Consider the following 17,644-nt stretch of genomic DNA (forward strand, 5'->3'; position numbering starts at 1 on the left):
AACAAAAGAGTGCGGTAATGCAGTATTGGGTAACACTTCACAAGGTGTCATTTGTTAATATTAATTAATGTATTAACTAACATGAACAAACAATGAGCGACACATTTGTTACAGTATTTATTAATATTTGTTAATGTTATTAATAAAAATACAGTTGGTTAGTTCATGTAGGTTCGCAGTGCATTAACTAATGTTAACAAAAACAACTTTAATAACGCCATTAGTAAATGCTGAAATTAACATTAACTAAGCTTAATAAATGCTGTAGAAGTATTGGCCATTCTTAGTTCATGTTATCTAATGTAGTTAATTAATGTTAACCAATGAACCTTATTGTAAAGGGGTTTAAAATATTATTAATATTTGAAAAAGTTTGTTCGCCAAATTAAAGTCACTTTGGTGTAACCCATATGCAGGCAGCCATTTTGTTGTCATGTGACATGACAACAAACCACTCTCAAGTTTTCTGAGGTTTTGACCATATTTAAAATAAATAAATAAATAAATAAATAAAAATATTAACAAATAAAATAGAAAATCACTGCTTAGGTCAAATGGAGTAACTTTTCATATTCATGAATTAAAAATGCTTGGATTATTATATATTTATTTATTTATTTATTTATTTTAAACATACCTTCAAAACATGTTTGGAAAAATGATGTTTACTTGAGACCCAGCAAGAACACAAAGATAACATTATTAAGTTCTTGAAACGTGTGATTTATGTTATACGTTTTTAAAGATGTCCCGTTTGTATCTCGGACTACATTTATCGTCATTGAATATATTTTGCTACAGTTGATGGGGTCGATGTGATATGCGAGGCGCATAGTGAACCATCTACTGTACTGTCAACAGTTTGCGCATGAAATACATCACACAGTTTGGCTACACAGAAAACAACCCAAACATGCCGAATTCCCGATAACGTTCACACCGGACCAAACAAAAGTAGACAATGGTTTAAATCGCAAGGCTTCAGGAGGGTTCAAATAGAGCAGCACATACCGCTGTTTGAAGAGATCCCGTGTGATCGCTTATGCGTCCGACTCCTGTAAGCACGCGAGGAATTCTTGTTTCCGCTATTCTTTCTGTTTTAAGCAGACTCAGTGCTCTGTTTCCAACGGCACACAGATATTCACATCACTGTGTATCTCAGGCAAAAGAGAAACATGTTTTTTCTCTTTTTTCTGAGCGAGTGCAGTGGGAGGGGGGAGGTGCGCTAAAGCACTTGCTTGTTGTTGCGAATCTTCAGCAGCGACTTACATCTCCACTAGGTATCTTTCAGTCTCTCTCTCCCTTTCTCTCTCTCTCCTGGCACGCGCTAACCCAAACGCTGATTACGCAGCGGTGGCGCGCGCATGCAGGTGTCAGTGGCACGCGCGCGCGCGTCTGAACAGGTGTCTTGTGGTGGAGAGTCAGTGTAACTCAAGGTTTTACAATATTGTAATTTTAAAATATATATATATATATATATATATATATATATATATTATAATGTTATCAACTGAACGAAAAGTAGTATGTTTCAAGTAAACTAGAGTAAACAGGCATGAATTTTTGTAAGTATGAATAACTAAAACTATAATAAAACATTTAGTTAACATTTATTAGCTACTTTAGTTAACATTAACTAAGAATGAACAAAACGTCTACACCATTTGTTCAAGTTATTTCATGTTAATTTCAGCATTTACTAACGCATTATTAAAATCAAAAGTTCTGCTTGTAAACACCAATGTACTGTGAACAAACATGAATGACAATGAATGATTGTATTTTTAGTAACTAACATTAACAAAGATAAATAAATACTGTAATAAATGTATTGTTCATTGTTCATGTTTATTAATACATTAAGCAATGGAATCTTATTGTAAAGTGTTACAAAGATAACATTATTAAAACTTGTTTTATTATTTTATTATTGGTTAAGATTTCCTGATTTGATCTAAAACAGCATAATTGCATATATATATATATATATATATATATATATATATATATATATATAATTTCAGCTACTCACCAGGGCATTTTCTAATTTTTTTATATAGTTTAAATTAAATTATAAAATATCTAAAAATAAAACCTAATGAAAACTATGGACGTTTTAACAACAACAACAACAACAATAATAATAATAATAATAATAATAATAATAATAATAATAATAGTGACAAAAACATACACAACAAAATTAAAATGATCTAAAAAAACACTGACAATGGAAAAATACAATTAAAATATAAAATAAACTAAAACTAAAACTAAAATTAATTCAAATAAAAATTGAAAATATACAAATTTCAAAAATATTAACAAAAACTACAATAGTTACTTATATATTTTTGCATGTATGAATAACTATAACTGTAATATAACATTTTCATTATCTGAAATAAAATATATTTTAACTGAACTAAGCTGAGAAAAGAGTATCCCTGAGAAAAACCTGATAAACATGGTTCAGATAAATATACTAATAAAATATATTTCTTTATACCTGTTAATTTGAAAACTACTTTATCTTGGACAGTATTAACTAAACTAAACTAAAAATCTGAAAAAAACAAAAAAACAAAAAACAAACAAACAAAAAAACCCCTTTGCTTTCTTTCTTTCTTTCTTTCTTTCTTTCTTTCTAAATTAAAATTAAAATGAACTACAAATAAAAAATAGAAAATAAACTTAAATACAATTAAAACAATATTTTGATACAATTAAAATCTAACGATCCAGTCTATCAAATGATTTAAATTAAAATAAATATAGAAAACAGAAAAAAAAATCTATTTCAAAATATTAACAAAAACTACAACAGTATATCAATGATACTAATATAATAGTATGAATCACCTTAGAATTTTTAGGGAATTGTTTTTTTTAACATGATGTACTGTTATGAGTATTTTATGTTGCTTCATTCATGTTTACTGCATTAATATAGTGTAATGTGTTTTATCCTTGTCTTTCATTGTACAATCTGCTTGCTAATCAATACATTTCACAGTAACAAACCAATTTTAATGAGAACAACCACAGGCACCATGTAGTTCTGGATCCTTCTGGCAAGCAGAGCTGCCCATTTTTACTATAAATTTACTAAAGTATATTCAAATACATTTTAACCTAAAATCTTGTGTGTCAACCATTTTTACATGACAAAGCTTGAAATATGATGTGCGTCTCTGATCTCATATTTTTATATTAATTTGTGCATCAAGCATCTTTTGTCATAATTGCAACAGATTTCAATTGCAAAGTGCAACAGATTTCATGGATAATGCCGTTTGAATTATTTTCAAGATGTGGCTGATTTTGCATGCAAATTTGTTTCCTCAGCCACATGACAGAATTGTGAAGTGCACGAATGCTTTCTCAGCCGAACGTCAGTGATGCATGTTGTATGTCCTGCCCTTAAAATGTTTCAGCGAGTTTAATGTGAGTATAAATGGGAATGTTGGCTACAGGGGGAGCTCATGCTCAGGTATCAACGCACCGGTGATAAATCACAGTGCTGTTACTTTGACAACATGTCACACTCATCAGTCACATAAACCCTTGGCTGATTCTTGTTTTTTATGCCTGAAAGAAACATGCTTTGGAGGCTGTGACTACTTAGTGCATTAATATGGTCTCATTAACATTTTGCTCCGTGAATTTTATGCTCTCCTAAGCAGTTTCAAGCACTCTGGGCCTAGCCGAGTTAAAGAAATATGCAAAGTGCTATATATTAATAGAATGGAATGTCTAAGAGTGCAGTAAAAATGTTACTCAATTTGACATGCTTTATTCCCGCACTGCCGGTGGAAACTGTTTACTGCATAACTGTCAGGATGGTCACTGTCCTTGGTGCTGAAACATACAAAAGGAAATATGACAAGCTCTCAGTTGTTCATAGACTACTTAGCAAAAAACAAAGGGTAAAGCTACAACTAGAGACCATAATATAGGGGAGACCAGAAGCAAGTTATCATTTAAGGCTCATAACACTTCATCTAACAGTAAATCTTTATGCTGGTTTTAAATATTTACCTTGAAATTGGTCTTATATTATACCTTTTTGGGTTAAAGGTCTTTTAAAGAAACAGTTCACCCCAAAATGAAAATTTGCTGAGCATTTGCTCACACTCAGGCCATCCAAGATGTAGATGGGTTTCTTTTTTCATCAGAAGAGATTTGGACACCGACTTGCTCACCGATGGATTCACTGCAGTGAATGGGTGCCGTCAGAATGAGAGTCCAGACAGCTGATAAAAACATCACAGTAATCCACAAGTAATCCACTCCAGTCCATCAGTTAGCATCTTGTGAAGTGAAAAGTTACACGTTTGTAAGAAACTAATCAATCATTAAGATGTTTTAGCTTTAAGATATCACTTCTGGCCAAAATAAAGAGTCCATAATATGTAATAACACATCCTACAGTAGTAAAGTCCATCCCCTGTTGTATTCTTACATCAACATCCACCCACATAGTTGATTAGATATGATTTGGACTGTTGTAACTGGTGCTTGATCTATGCATATTTCTCTCCTGATTCAGATTCTAGAAAAACAATATTATAAATAAAGAACTTATTTAAAGTTAAAAAGTCAAAAGCTTTTTGTTTCTTACAAACACAGAGCTTTTCACTTCACAAAATGTTGACTGATGAACAAAAGTTGTTTCAACTTAAAAAAGTAAGCGTTCGTGCTACCTTAAAAGTTTAAGTTTATTCAACATGAAAAGTTAGGTTGTACTACATGAAAACATGGATATTTAAGTTGAGTGAACTTAACATTTTAAGGCAGCACGAACAACTTTTTAAGTTGAAACAACTTTTAAGTTTTTTTCAGTGTACTACTTGTGGATTATTGTGATGTTTTTATCAGCTATTTGGACTCATTGTGACGGCACCCATTCACTACAAAGAATCCACTGGCGAGCAAGTTACGTAATGCTAAATTTCTCCAAATCTGTTCTGATGAATGAACAGACGTATCTACATCTTGGATGGCTTGAGGGATGAGTACATTTTCAGCAAGTTTTCATTTTCACTATTCATTTTACTTTCAATATGATCATGTTTTAGCTATATCTGTTGTGTAAACAAGTGTAAAACACAAACAAGTTAACACTAGCATAAATTCAGCTGAATAATAAAGATAAATTTTAACAAAAATGTTGAATGTGTAAATGACAACTAGCCCCAGTCTTCTATTTTGGCTTGTGTAAATCATTCAAACTGTATTTCTATTGCAGTGCTACACACATTATTTGAATCTCAGCTGATTAAACCTGTTAGATGTGAAATATCCTGCTGTGCTTTTACAAGCCAGGAAATTAGCAGCATGTTCTGCTTGGATTCATTTGATCACTCATATCGTCTTAAATGTAGCAAATCTGTTTGCATTATAAATGTCACTCTGAATAATAATGCGAAAATGTTGCGCCATACAAATGCTAATAAAATCCATCCTTCATGGTGTCGTAAACCCTGGCAGGATCAGACCAGGGCTGATGTAATCTCTGATGTCATGTACTATTATATATCTCTCTTGTGTACACTGAGGCAACAGGCCCACATTTGAATCACTTCCACTAAATACGATAATCGTTCACTTAATAGGTTTCAGATAAGCCACATGTACTTTTACACACAGCTTTTATAACATCCAAATCAATAAATAAATTTATCCACCCATTCTCTAGCACAAGCCTCTAATGCATCCTTGCTAATCAAAAGTATTATTATTGTCAATATTTTGATAATAAAATTAGAAAACAAGATATTGAAATAAACTTACTGCAGCTGTACATTTTAGTTCACCCTATGCTTCAAGAGTAAGTGTAACTTCTGGCTTTGGGTTTCGGGGGGAATTTGAAATCCCAGACAGAGGGGAAAGAATCACGGGCTGTGCGAGGTGAAGAGAAGGTGATGGAGCATTGAGGTGCAGAAATGAGAGGCAGAGAGAGGAAACCTGTGGGGGGAGGATGACTGATAACAATAATGGTTGCGACTGACATGGAGAGAACAGAAAATGACCAATAATAGATGAGAAGACACAGCGGCGGTTAAGTGCTATAACATAGTGCTAAAACAGGGTGCAAAGACACTGAGAGATGGGAAGAGGGAAAACAATGAGGGACTGCTAAGATGGTGTGATGCTTCATTCAAGCGACTCAAAGCTATTCAAATGGTGGAATGAAGAGCATTTCTCAGAGATGCATCACAGCATTCTAGGCTACAACCATAATAAAAATATGAATGTGCCTTGAGAATTTGTTTGTTTGTTTGTTTTTTTCAGAAAGACTTAAAACAAGTTTGTAGCCAACATAAGTCGCAAAGTCACGCAGTCGGTGTCAGACAGATTGTTTAAGCCCGGTCTATGTGGTAATACATTGGGTAGGACATCCAAACGCTCGCATCTTATTCATAGACCTCAAATACGGCTTATCATCTGAAATATGTTTATAGCAGCAATATTTTACATGGCTGCTCAATCTAATGTTAACCTAAAAAAGTGCTCTATTCAAGTGTCTGTGCGGAGTGTGGAAGCTGAATAGTAGCGCGCTCACTGCTTGACAGTTGGAGGCGCCGGTGCGGTCACTTGCTCTTAAAATACTAATTTTTGGTCATGCAGATAAGAGTAATACATCTTTTAAATCTGTAAAGACTACATTTATTTGTGCACACTCACAATAGCAACAAAACATTGTGCTTTTGTAAAATAATGAAAGCAAACTGGATGTGTTTTCTGCCGTCTCGGTCTCTATGAACTTGAATGCAAAACTCATGCCTTGGATACATGAAAAAAATAGAGAGAATGATATGTCAATGTTTATACAAACCAATTCAAATGGAAAACAAATATTGTCAGATTATGTAATCCTGATGAAAATACAGGTGCAACTACTGCAGATATGACAAGTCAATGTCGCCAACTTCATCTCTTAAATCAAAAGCAAAAAATCACTAGTTTATCAAGAAATTATTAAAATATTAATGCAGCCTCTTTACTGTTCTTACCTGACACATTCACAATCATTATTTTTGCCGGTGTGCTGTGGCAAGCTTTATAAATGCACTTGAGGGCTTTTTAGTCTCTGTAAGTAATTAAAGGCTAGTTATTATGATTTAAATGGTTCTTTAATAAACTAATCCCTTAAAAAGAACAACTACTAGCTGACCAGAAAAATCTTTAGTCAAGGGCAGCCCTAGTTGCAACCCATTTTACTTACATAATATAATGTAATTAAAAGTGTGGAAGAGAAAGAAAACACTGCAACCAATATAACTGTGAAGTGGTTAATTTAAGAAGTAAAAAATGGGATGTACCCATATTAAAATTCTTGTCAATACATGAACTGTTAATTAGGCTACGTTCACACTGTCAGTTTTTGGAATCGACATCCACATTTACCTACAGGTGTGAGTCTCAAAATATCCTATTCACACAGCAGCTTACAGTCACTTTTCGAGTAGTGTCTGTATGAACGTTCAATGAGTGTTAAGCCCATATTACTTACAAGTAAACAGCCACAGAGACCAAAGCAATATCAAAGAAAAGTATTACCACTTTTTGACACGACAATTGAGTCCAATCAAGCCGTGAGTTCATCCATCAAATCATCATTAACCGACAGCAGCTTTTAAATTTGAGTCGAGAGTGGAGAATTTGAGCTGAGCGCGGAACACAAAACAGAGCGGCAGAGCGGCTCTTTTGTGCTGTGGCCATGTTCACACAGCAGCAGAATACGGTTGTCAATACCGTATTTGAGTCCTTAATACGGTTACGTTCACACAGTACGTACATTTTCAAACGCACATCTACCGTGTGCTCCATGCTTTATTGTGTGGTTTTGGTAACTTACAGAGACGGAGAAATACAAAGTGAAATACGAAGTGAATACAAGCATCACAAGGTAATTTATGAAAGCCCATTTCACTGAATAAAAAATAAAATTTTGACTTTTTAATCACAATTTTGAGAAAAAAAGTCAGAATTGATGGATAAAAACTCACAATACTGATTTTCTTTCTCAGAATTGTGAGATATAAATTTGCAATTGCGAGTTATAAAGTCCAATTTTTGATCTCACACTTCTGAGATAAATGTCAGAATTACAAGTATGTATCATTCAGTTCTGAGAAGAAACGTCAGAATTGCGAGATATAAACGTAATTGCGAGAAAAAAAGAATTATGAGATAAAAAGTCGCATTTACCTTTTTTTATTTTTTTAATTAAGTGGTGGAAACAGGCTTAAAATAACTTTAAATGAGTGTCAGATGATGGCAAAGGCCATTAAATGTAGAAGTAGGAGAAATTAGCATGATTAGTTAAATAATCAATATCAACAGATATATACCAAAGATATATTTCTATACATTTCTATTTTTTGTTTTTTTATTTTATTTTATTATTTTATAATATTTAATTATTTTATACATTTATTGTTATTATTATTATTATTATTACATGGTGAAAAGTTGTATTGTCAACATCATTGCAGTCTTCAGTGTCGCATGATCCTTCAGAAATTATTCTAATATATTGATTATATTAAATATCAACAAATGTGTATACATAAACAAAATAATAATAATAATAGTATATTAGTGAATAATAGTGAATTTAATCTAACTAAATCATATCATTTTGTCATGAATATAACAAGTTAATTTAAAGCTATTTTTTAGGTTACCTGACAAAAAATTTCCAATGAATGTAGGACAGGACTTATTCACCCATCCATTGGGAATTGTCTGGATTGTAAAACATGGTTTCTGTATCACACTTGGAGGTTAGGATCCGAAAAATAATAAGAGGTGACGTCAAACGAAAAGTGTTTTAGGATTTAGAGGCAGAGCAAGTTATTACATTTTGATGAAAGAGACTTATTTTCTTTGGAATAACATGCACCAATAAATTGTTCCTAATAACAGCAGGAACATGCATTAGTAAAAGTAAATTGGCCTTAAGGAGTCTTAGACCACTCTTCTACAAATCCTTCACTGCAATAAAGTAATTTCAAGAGGGACTGAAGGATGTGCTTTGGAATGGAGATGTGGGTGGTTGTGTCAGCAATTTCCGGTTATTAAGGGGGATAAAAGGTGGAGGGCCTACAGAGGCAAGACAGGAGTAATTAGTGGTGAAATGATGACTCTGAAATAGAGATGCAGCATTATCTCCTTCAACCATCCATCCTCAAAGACAGAAACGCTTCATCTCAACCTTCAAACCCTCCAGCCTGGCTCACTCTCTGTCCATTTTTCTACTGTTCCAACAACGCATTTGAGGAAATCTCTTCACAGCAACAAAACAGGTTTTTTAGTGTATTCAGATCTATTAGCTGATACGGTTGCCGGATTCACTTCATGGTTGACTGCGTAATTAACAAAGCCCTTATATCTGTTTTATCACATTTATTCAGCAAGCGCTGAAAGATTATCCTACTGATAGGAGAATAATTGAAGGCTCAGATATGAAAATCATAATATATGCTTATTTACTTGCCATGAGCGGATAACTGTGCCACTCACAGACCTTCGAAAAATTCCATTTATTCCTCAAGAGTTCTTTAAACGAGTACTGTTGGGGGTGTCAAAGCCATTCTTGACACCTGCCTATCAACGTCATTGTCGTACATGAATGTGTCAGCAGTCTGTCATGTTGTCATTGGCCACTAAGCATGTCTATAAACGTCCTACAATATGCCCTAACGATTTGTGAGGAAGTGTAACGTCCTATGGAAAACCCACGAACATAAAATGCACACACAAGACCTATTGATCAAAGCCAAGTGTGTATGAAGAACATCATAAAGGAACAAAGAGAACGGAGCCGCGTGACATTGATTGAGGAAGACAGGAGTGCGTAGACTGTATTTCTTCAGAACTGCACGGTGAATTCCGCAGATGAAGTTCGGAGAATGTCAGCAGGGGATGAATTCCATTTAAATTCAATTTAACGTAACAGACAAAAGAAGTGGAAGCACAGAGAGACAGAACGAGATTGCGAGAGACAAATCATTACAAGCCTATTCAGACACTATTTTCTCACAAATGATGTGCTTATTGATTTGTATCCTCATTTAAAGTTCTAAAGTACCTTGTTTGATTATATAATGGGAGCCCAACAAGATTTTAAATCACTTTTGCCTGTACTTTTAAATCACATTAAATGGGTTGATTCACATTCATGAATTCACTTTGAATCATATTTAAAATCCGAAAAGCAGTTTTACAGAATATTCTAATCACAGGAGGTGATATTTAGAAAGCCACCAAAGTTCAAGCAGTTTAATAAACAATTAGTTAATATTAAGTGACTTACATTTTAGACAATATTGGAAGTTGTCTGTTTTTGCTCAAACAAACAGTTTAAAACAAAGCCATAGCTAGACAAAGCAGTGGTGTTTTGTTCTTAAATTAATACATTTTTTAAACAAGTTTGTTGAGTGAATAATTCAAAGACTCGTTTATGTACATGAATCTGTGTTTTTGAAAAAAAAAATAATAATAATTTCAGCAATTCATAAATGCATAGCAGTGTTAATTTCGCTAATGAAAACTATGACAAAAAATGTTTGACGACAAGCTTTTTTTTCCATGACTTAAACGAAACGTTGACGAGACGACAATAAGGTCAAAATGTGACAACTGTGACTATATCAACATGCAATATCGTTGACGATAAAAGATGAGATTAAAATGTATTTTAAAAAATAAAAAGTATTCCAAAATCTCTTTTTATTTTCGGCAAAATAAGGAAAATGCGTTATTGCAGACTGCTGTACATGTCTCTACTATGCAAGCCTTCATGGGTCACACTTTATTTTAAGGTCCGGCTCTCACTATTAACAAACCATTAACTAGGACTTTTGCCTCATTAAACTCCTAATTTGCTACTTATTAATAGTTAGTAAGGTAGTTGTTAGGTTCAGGTATTGGGTAGGATTAGGGATGTATAGGCCTATGTGAAAACTGGAATTAGTCTTTTGAACAAATAGGTTGAATGAACAATTCTATGACTCACTTATGCTGTGTGCACACCAAACGGAAAGTGAATATTCTCATTGCAATATTTTTTATACTTTTTAAGCACAAAAGCTTGTGTAGCACAGGCTCTGGGATGCGCATTCATGATGCTACGCACTATTGAATCACGTCAAAAGGTCATGCGGAACGTAGCCGGAACTACAGACCCAGTGTTTACAAAGCGAACACGCAAAGACTAAGAAAGTGCAAGTAAGTTGGTAAAAGCTGTTTACAAACAAAAAGGTACAGCAATGTCCTCCTCTCAAGTTGTAGGAGAAAATAAGATGTTTTTCGCAGCATACTCAGTACACAGGCGATGAACTTACACGTGATTCATAGAAGTGATGAGAAGTTCGGATCATTTTACCAACTTGGACCTTCGATTCTCATTCAAAATGAACGTATCTTTTTTCGAGTCATTTTGTTCATTTTAGTAAAATATAATTGAAATGTTACGTGTTACTTCCCTAACACATCTACTACCTACACAAATGTAGATCACACTACAAACAAGACAAAACTATAATGCTATGAGAAACAGAAAAGATTAATTCATTGTTTACCTGGGTCTTTAGTCTATGATTAGCTCACCTCACCTCTTATCTGACAAGTTTTCGGGTTTGAGTCGTTGATTCATCACGTGACAGCCCCATAAGATGAACGAACGAATTGAAAAACCTGAAGACTCGAAACAGATGAACTAATTTCAGTACAGAACCTAATGGAATGTTGCACATGCGCGACTAAACGAATCACTCCCCGAGACAACTCGTTCTTCCCATGTCACATTACGGATTCATTCAAAATGAAAGAATCTGTGTGGTTTAGCTCAAAAAGGGAAATGTATATAAATAATTACAATTAATTATGATTGATTACAGTTATTTAGCCAGTAGTAACTGTAGCAGAATTAATTTTCCATCAACTAATATGTTCGTCCAGCAAACATTCAGCATTATATTATATATATACATTATAATTTCGTATCAACAAGAAATTATATTTTCTTGGCCACAGCAAATACATTTCTTAAAGTACTATTGCATTAGAGCATGTAGCTCAAATCGGAATCGTAAAGGGACATTGATTTTGCAAGACAGAAATCAGAATCAAAACTCATGTAATTTGTGCACAAGAGTTTTATTAACTAAGGACTAACACATAACTAATCTAAACAAACACACATGAAATCACTCATACATGGGGAAGGGTCAGTGAAAAGCCATTAGAGATACAAGAAAATGAAGCTATGAAAAGAGTCAGTTAACCACCTGAGTGAAACCATCAGTGCTGTCTACAGCTTATACTAAACCTCTGTTTTGTTTAGTTAGATGTACGATACTTGCATTGCCTTGGTCGTTGAACAAGTGTCCGAATGCAGTCTCGGTGAAAGTCCTGATGGTTTGGAGCAGTGGTGGTTTTGGAATCGTGATCATGTTCTTCTGGGTCCAAAGAGTGATGAACTCCAAATATGTTCTGACTCGATAGTGACTAGAAGTTTCTTCCCATGTGAAAAGTGTAGAAGAACCAAGAGCTGAGAGAGACCTAGCTGAAATCCTATGATTTTTGGGGACTGGAAAGACAAGGCCTGGCGCACGTTTAGGGAAGTCCTAAAAAGTTCTTCCTCAATCAAGATCTTCTTAGGTTCTACAAGAACCACTGACTGACTGAGGCGAGTCACTCATGTGAGACGAGTGAAGAAACTAAAAAGAAAACGCACAAACTTTGTAGTCGAGAGCCACAGCTCTATGTTGGGGCCTGTCGGGCCCGCCGGGCAGATCCTGTGCTGGCTCAGGCTCCCTGTGAGTTCTTCCACACGGGCAGCAATCTGAAGATTTTGCATAAGATAGATTTTGCACTAATATGTTGCAAAGGTATCAGCATATAATATACACCATCATTTAGATCATCAAAATACAAATTCAAAGAGACCAAACATGGCATAGGTAAGTTATACTACTAGTTATCTATCAAATGCATATAACAGTGCATAATGAAAAACACAAAATTACAGTGATATTATGCACAATGACCTGGGGCTATGTCTGATAGGAAGGTCAAAGATAGGTTTGTCTGTGAATGAATAAAAGTGGTCATTTCCTATAGCAGTATGTTTCTGTTTTAGAGAGATTTAAATAGGGGAAGATTCTCCCTACATACTTGTAGGTCGTAAAGTTTATCTGATCTGGCTGAGGTATTCTGGTTGCCATGGTAACCAGGGGCCTGGTGGGCCATTGGAGATGTCCCAGCAGCCAGTGTTGTGGATTGAGTGAGGGGGTCTGTGATTATTTATTAATTCAATGAAAAATTGATTTAGTAAATCGAATGAACAATTGTGTGTCTGATTGGCTCAAACGCTACAAATCATTCAAGACCGACCCATTACTAATTCGTAGCACCGTGGACGCGCATACCAGAGCCTGTGCTACACAAGCTTTTGTGCTTAAAAAGTATACAAATTTTTATTTTTGGAAAAAAATGACAGATCGTTTCGCTTCTTCCTCGGCTGGGATCGTTTAGAGCCATTTGAAGCTGCATTTAAACTGCATTTTGGAAGTTCAAAATCGGGGCACCAATGAAGTCCATTATATAGAGAAAAATCCTGAAATCCTTAAAAACCATAATTTCTTTACGACTGAAGACAGAAAGACATGAACATGACTAGGGAGTGAGTAAATTAAGTTCTCCTTTAAATATCTGCATACATCAAATGCTGCTCGGCCAAACAAATTAGAGTACTAGAACAAACTCATTTATACACATTCAGTTGAAGACATAAGAGTATCAATAAAATCATTCCTAGATATCCGATTCAGGGTCAGGCGTAGATTTCTGCCACGGTCAAAATGTATTATGCCCAGTGATTTGGGATGTATTAATAATTTAGTGATGCGTTCGTCTCATTTTCAAATGTGGTATTTCCTCTATCACACCGGTCAGACGGGTTAAGCAGACGCAAGCAAATGCTTTTCTCTTCCATTTCAGCTAATTACAAACACTCCTACGCACACACACCAACACACACAGAAACACACATACACACACTCTTCCCTTTAAACTAATGACAAACAAAGCAACGAGGCTGCCAGCGGGTGGCCTTTCGTAAACAAAGCAGGACTGACTCTGAACGAACAAGTCCCACCTCACCACCAATGCTCAGTTAGCAGCCCTGAGGCTCAATTAGCACTGATCCTGTATTTATACACACACACACCTCATAGTCTGCAATTATAATATGCACAAATCATGCATCCCTTTTGTACCACAGTGTCACACTGCTTTACGCAATTATCCATTCAGGTTCTTCAGAGAAACATATATTAGGTGCTGCTCGTGTATACCGAATGAGAACACAGATGAGATTGACTGAAAAGCAATAACTAACTCCATTTCATATTCTGTAATATGTTAAATTGAAATTTATTACAGAATATTGTCCTTACTACCTTTCTGGGCTTTGAACATGGTAGTTGCATTTCCAGATACTATAGATCCCCATTATATCACTAGCCCTGGAAAACAGAGTGAAGATGGCTTGCTAGAACTACAACAATGCATTGGCGTGTCTGGAGAGAGTCATAAACCCTGTGATTAGAAGAATAGACCATTTGGCTGGTAAACCAGCAGATGGACACATGTAAGAGAGAGAAAGGAGGACACAAAAGAGTCCTCTCGCTTCAGATGGACTAAATCCAGCCTGCGGGTGAGCAGTGGGTGTGTGCAAGTGCTTACTCTCACACGATGATACAGACACGCACACTCACGCACAGATCTCCAGCACGTCACTCCTGTAGGCAGGTCAGCGCCTGTCCATCTGTCTGACCTATTGGAGAGCATTGGAGGAGAGAGAGACCGCAGAGACAGGCAATTACACAGACGCAGAGCTTGACGGACAGCCGTGAAGGTCAGAATGCCAATCTGCAACACAAATGTGCAAAAAACACACACTCATCTAGAGTAAGGTTTGATGGTGTTATCTCAATTTAGGCAGAACTCTACTTCTTTAGAATGGTAGTAAAGATGTGGAGAGCCTGAATAGTGTGATATGAGTCAATGACGAATTCAAAAGTTTTATTTAAGCAAAGATGCATTAAAGGTGACATATCATGAAAATCAGAGTGCTAAGTGCTATAATCAGGTCTCTGGTGCATCTACCAACCCAGAAAATGTGAAAAAGAACAACCCAGTAACTGTTTTGGTAAGCCTTTCTTTGCAAGCTTATGAAAGCCACTCAGATTTTACTCCCACCATGATGTAGAAATGGGATCTTATTATAATAAAAGTTTCCATTCATGGCATCATTATTTTGTTTTTGCAAATGACAACGGTGTACCAGAACTAACGCCATGGTGAAAGTTCGAGCAAAGCATGCCAACTGATCTGTCACTGGCTGCACAGATGAGCACAGAACACTATTTAGAGTCCCAGCCTCAGAGGAGACAAGAGAACAGTGGATTTATTGATTTATTTAGTGTATACTACGCTGCTGCCACACAGATCCAATATAAACGTTATTTTTTCCCCAGATGTTAACATAAACTTGTGTGTATTTGACTGTTTAAGCACAATATGACATGAAAGAAAACTTAGTTTAGTACTCACATTCTGTGTGACAGCCACTTTCTGCGCATGTGCTTCAGATGTGTGCGCTCAGAAAGCCATATATCAGAAGCTTAAACTAATATGGTTTAAAACACATTATTTAAACACGACAGACATAACAATTAAAACCAAACAGATGTTTTTGGCAGCGTATATGAGGTACGAGCTGTAAAGGCAAAGCCCTGTTTTGGAAAAAGGGGTGGGGAGCAATAGCTTATTTGCTTTTAAAGAGACATGCATGAAAACTTGTTTCTGCTTCCACTCAAAACAGAATTTTTCAAAATTATAATAAATGATCTGTGGGGTATTTTGAGCTGAAACTTCACAGACACATCTGGGGACACATGAGACTTATATGACATATTGTAAAAAGGGGCATAATAGCTCTGTTTTAATCATTACATTTTATGCAGTTTAGAAATGGATTTTTCAGGGCAAGCTTTTTGTACAAATGTCATTCATTATTAATTTTAAAATTGTATTCAGTTTGTAAACTGCAACACCATATTACACTTTACCTATCATCTTTCTTTCACATTAAAATATCACAAAGATTAAAATATCCAATATTTTAAGACACTTATTAACCCCTAAATACATGACTGTTTCGCCAATCACTATTACATATTCGGGTCTTAAGCAACCCGGACCTGTATATCCAGCACGGATGGATCTCTTACCACTGCAATAGCAAAAAACTCTTGATATTTTAAGAACAATTACAGAAGAATAAAATAAAGCATATTTCGTTACCTTTTGAAACTTAGAAGAGTTCTACTGAGCGGATGATTTTGCCATAGCCGTTATCTTCAGAGCATACTTACTACAAAACCCGCCCAATTGCTACTCAAAACTAGCCCAAATCGCGTTCCAGGGTATAAAATACACGTTTTTATGGGTTCCCCCGGTAAATTCATATTTCAGGGGCTAAATATGACGTTACTGGGGTCGCTTCAACCCGTGGCAACAGTGTTAAAGTAGCCCAGTTCCACGGGAAAACCGCGGACTTGGCAACACTGATCTCGAGGACTAGAGGTGAATTGCATGCATTTAGTCATCAGATATTTACATATTTTTGCGCACGAAAAATATACTTACACTATTACACATCTCGGGTCTCTAGTATGGAAGCCCGTTTCCGCCACTGAAGAAAAAGTTAAGAAGTAATTTTTCTTAGAATTGTGAGAAATAAAGTCAGAACTGCGGGATATAAACTCACAAATTGCGAGAAATAGTCAGAATTGCGACTTATTCTGACTTATTTTTCTCGCATTTGCGAGTTTGTATCCTGCCTTTTTTTCTCTGAATTATGAGATACAAACTCGCAACTGCAAGTTAAAGTCCAGTTATGAGGAGAAAAAAAAGACTGATATGTTCAGAGAATTGCAAGTTTATATCTCACAATTCTGACTTAATTTCTCAGATTTCTCAGACTTCATATCTCGGAATTCTGACTTTTTAACTCGTAATTGCGATGTAATATCATGCTATTGCAATTTTATTTCTCAGAATTGCGAGTTTACATCACGCAATTCTGACTTTATTTTTCAGAATTGCAACTTTATATCGCAATTCTGACTTTATAACTCACAATTTTGAGTTTATATCTCACAATTCTGAGAAAAAAAGTCAGAATTGTTAGATAAGTCACAATAACCTTTTTTAAAAAAAATGATTCAGTGGCGGAAACGGGCTTCCATATTCTAGCTACCCTATACCTTTTTTACAAAAAAACAGACTATTATTTTATATTTTATGATTTTTTTTTCTAGTTTTATTGTTCATAATGAATAGGAATACTAAGAAGGCTGATGTCAAACTTTAAAAAAATGAAGGAGAGAGAGGGTAGTAAATTACGTCCCGGGTCGCTAAAGATGAGCCACAAGCTAACAGGTATGCATTTAAGGGTTAATCTCGACAAACTGTCATCTCTATATCTTTTCCTGTTTCACCTCCCCCTCCCCCCATGCATGTTGCTCCAAAGAAATATCAACATGAACTGTGAAATATA

At 35.2% G+C, this 17,644-nt stretch overlaps 1 protein-coding gene across 1 annotated transcript in view; it reads right to left on the reverse strand.

Annotated features, from left to right (window-relative positions):
- oprl1 (opiate receptor-like 1) overlaps positions 1 to 1,285 on the reverse strand; it is a 48,518-nt gene extending 47,233 nt beyond the window's left edge. Inside the window, exon 1 of the mRNA XM_051097147.1 lies at positions 1,012 to 1,285. The gene's annotated coding sequence lies outside the window, so the exon portion shown is untranslated. The remainder of the gene's footprint in view (positions 1 to 1,011) is intronic.
- Positions 1,286 to 17,644: the final 16,359 nt, after the last annotated feature.

This window comes from Labeo rohita, chromosome 23 (genome assembly GCF_022985175.1).
Source record: "Labeo rohita strain BAU-BD-2019 chromosome 23, IGBB_LRoh.1.0, whole genome shotgun sequence".
Taxonomy (NCBI): domain Eukaryota; kingdom Metazoa; phylum Chordata; class Actinopteri; order Cypriniformes; family Cyprinidae; genus Labeo; species Labeo rohita.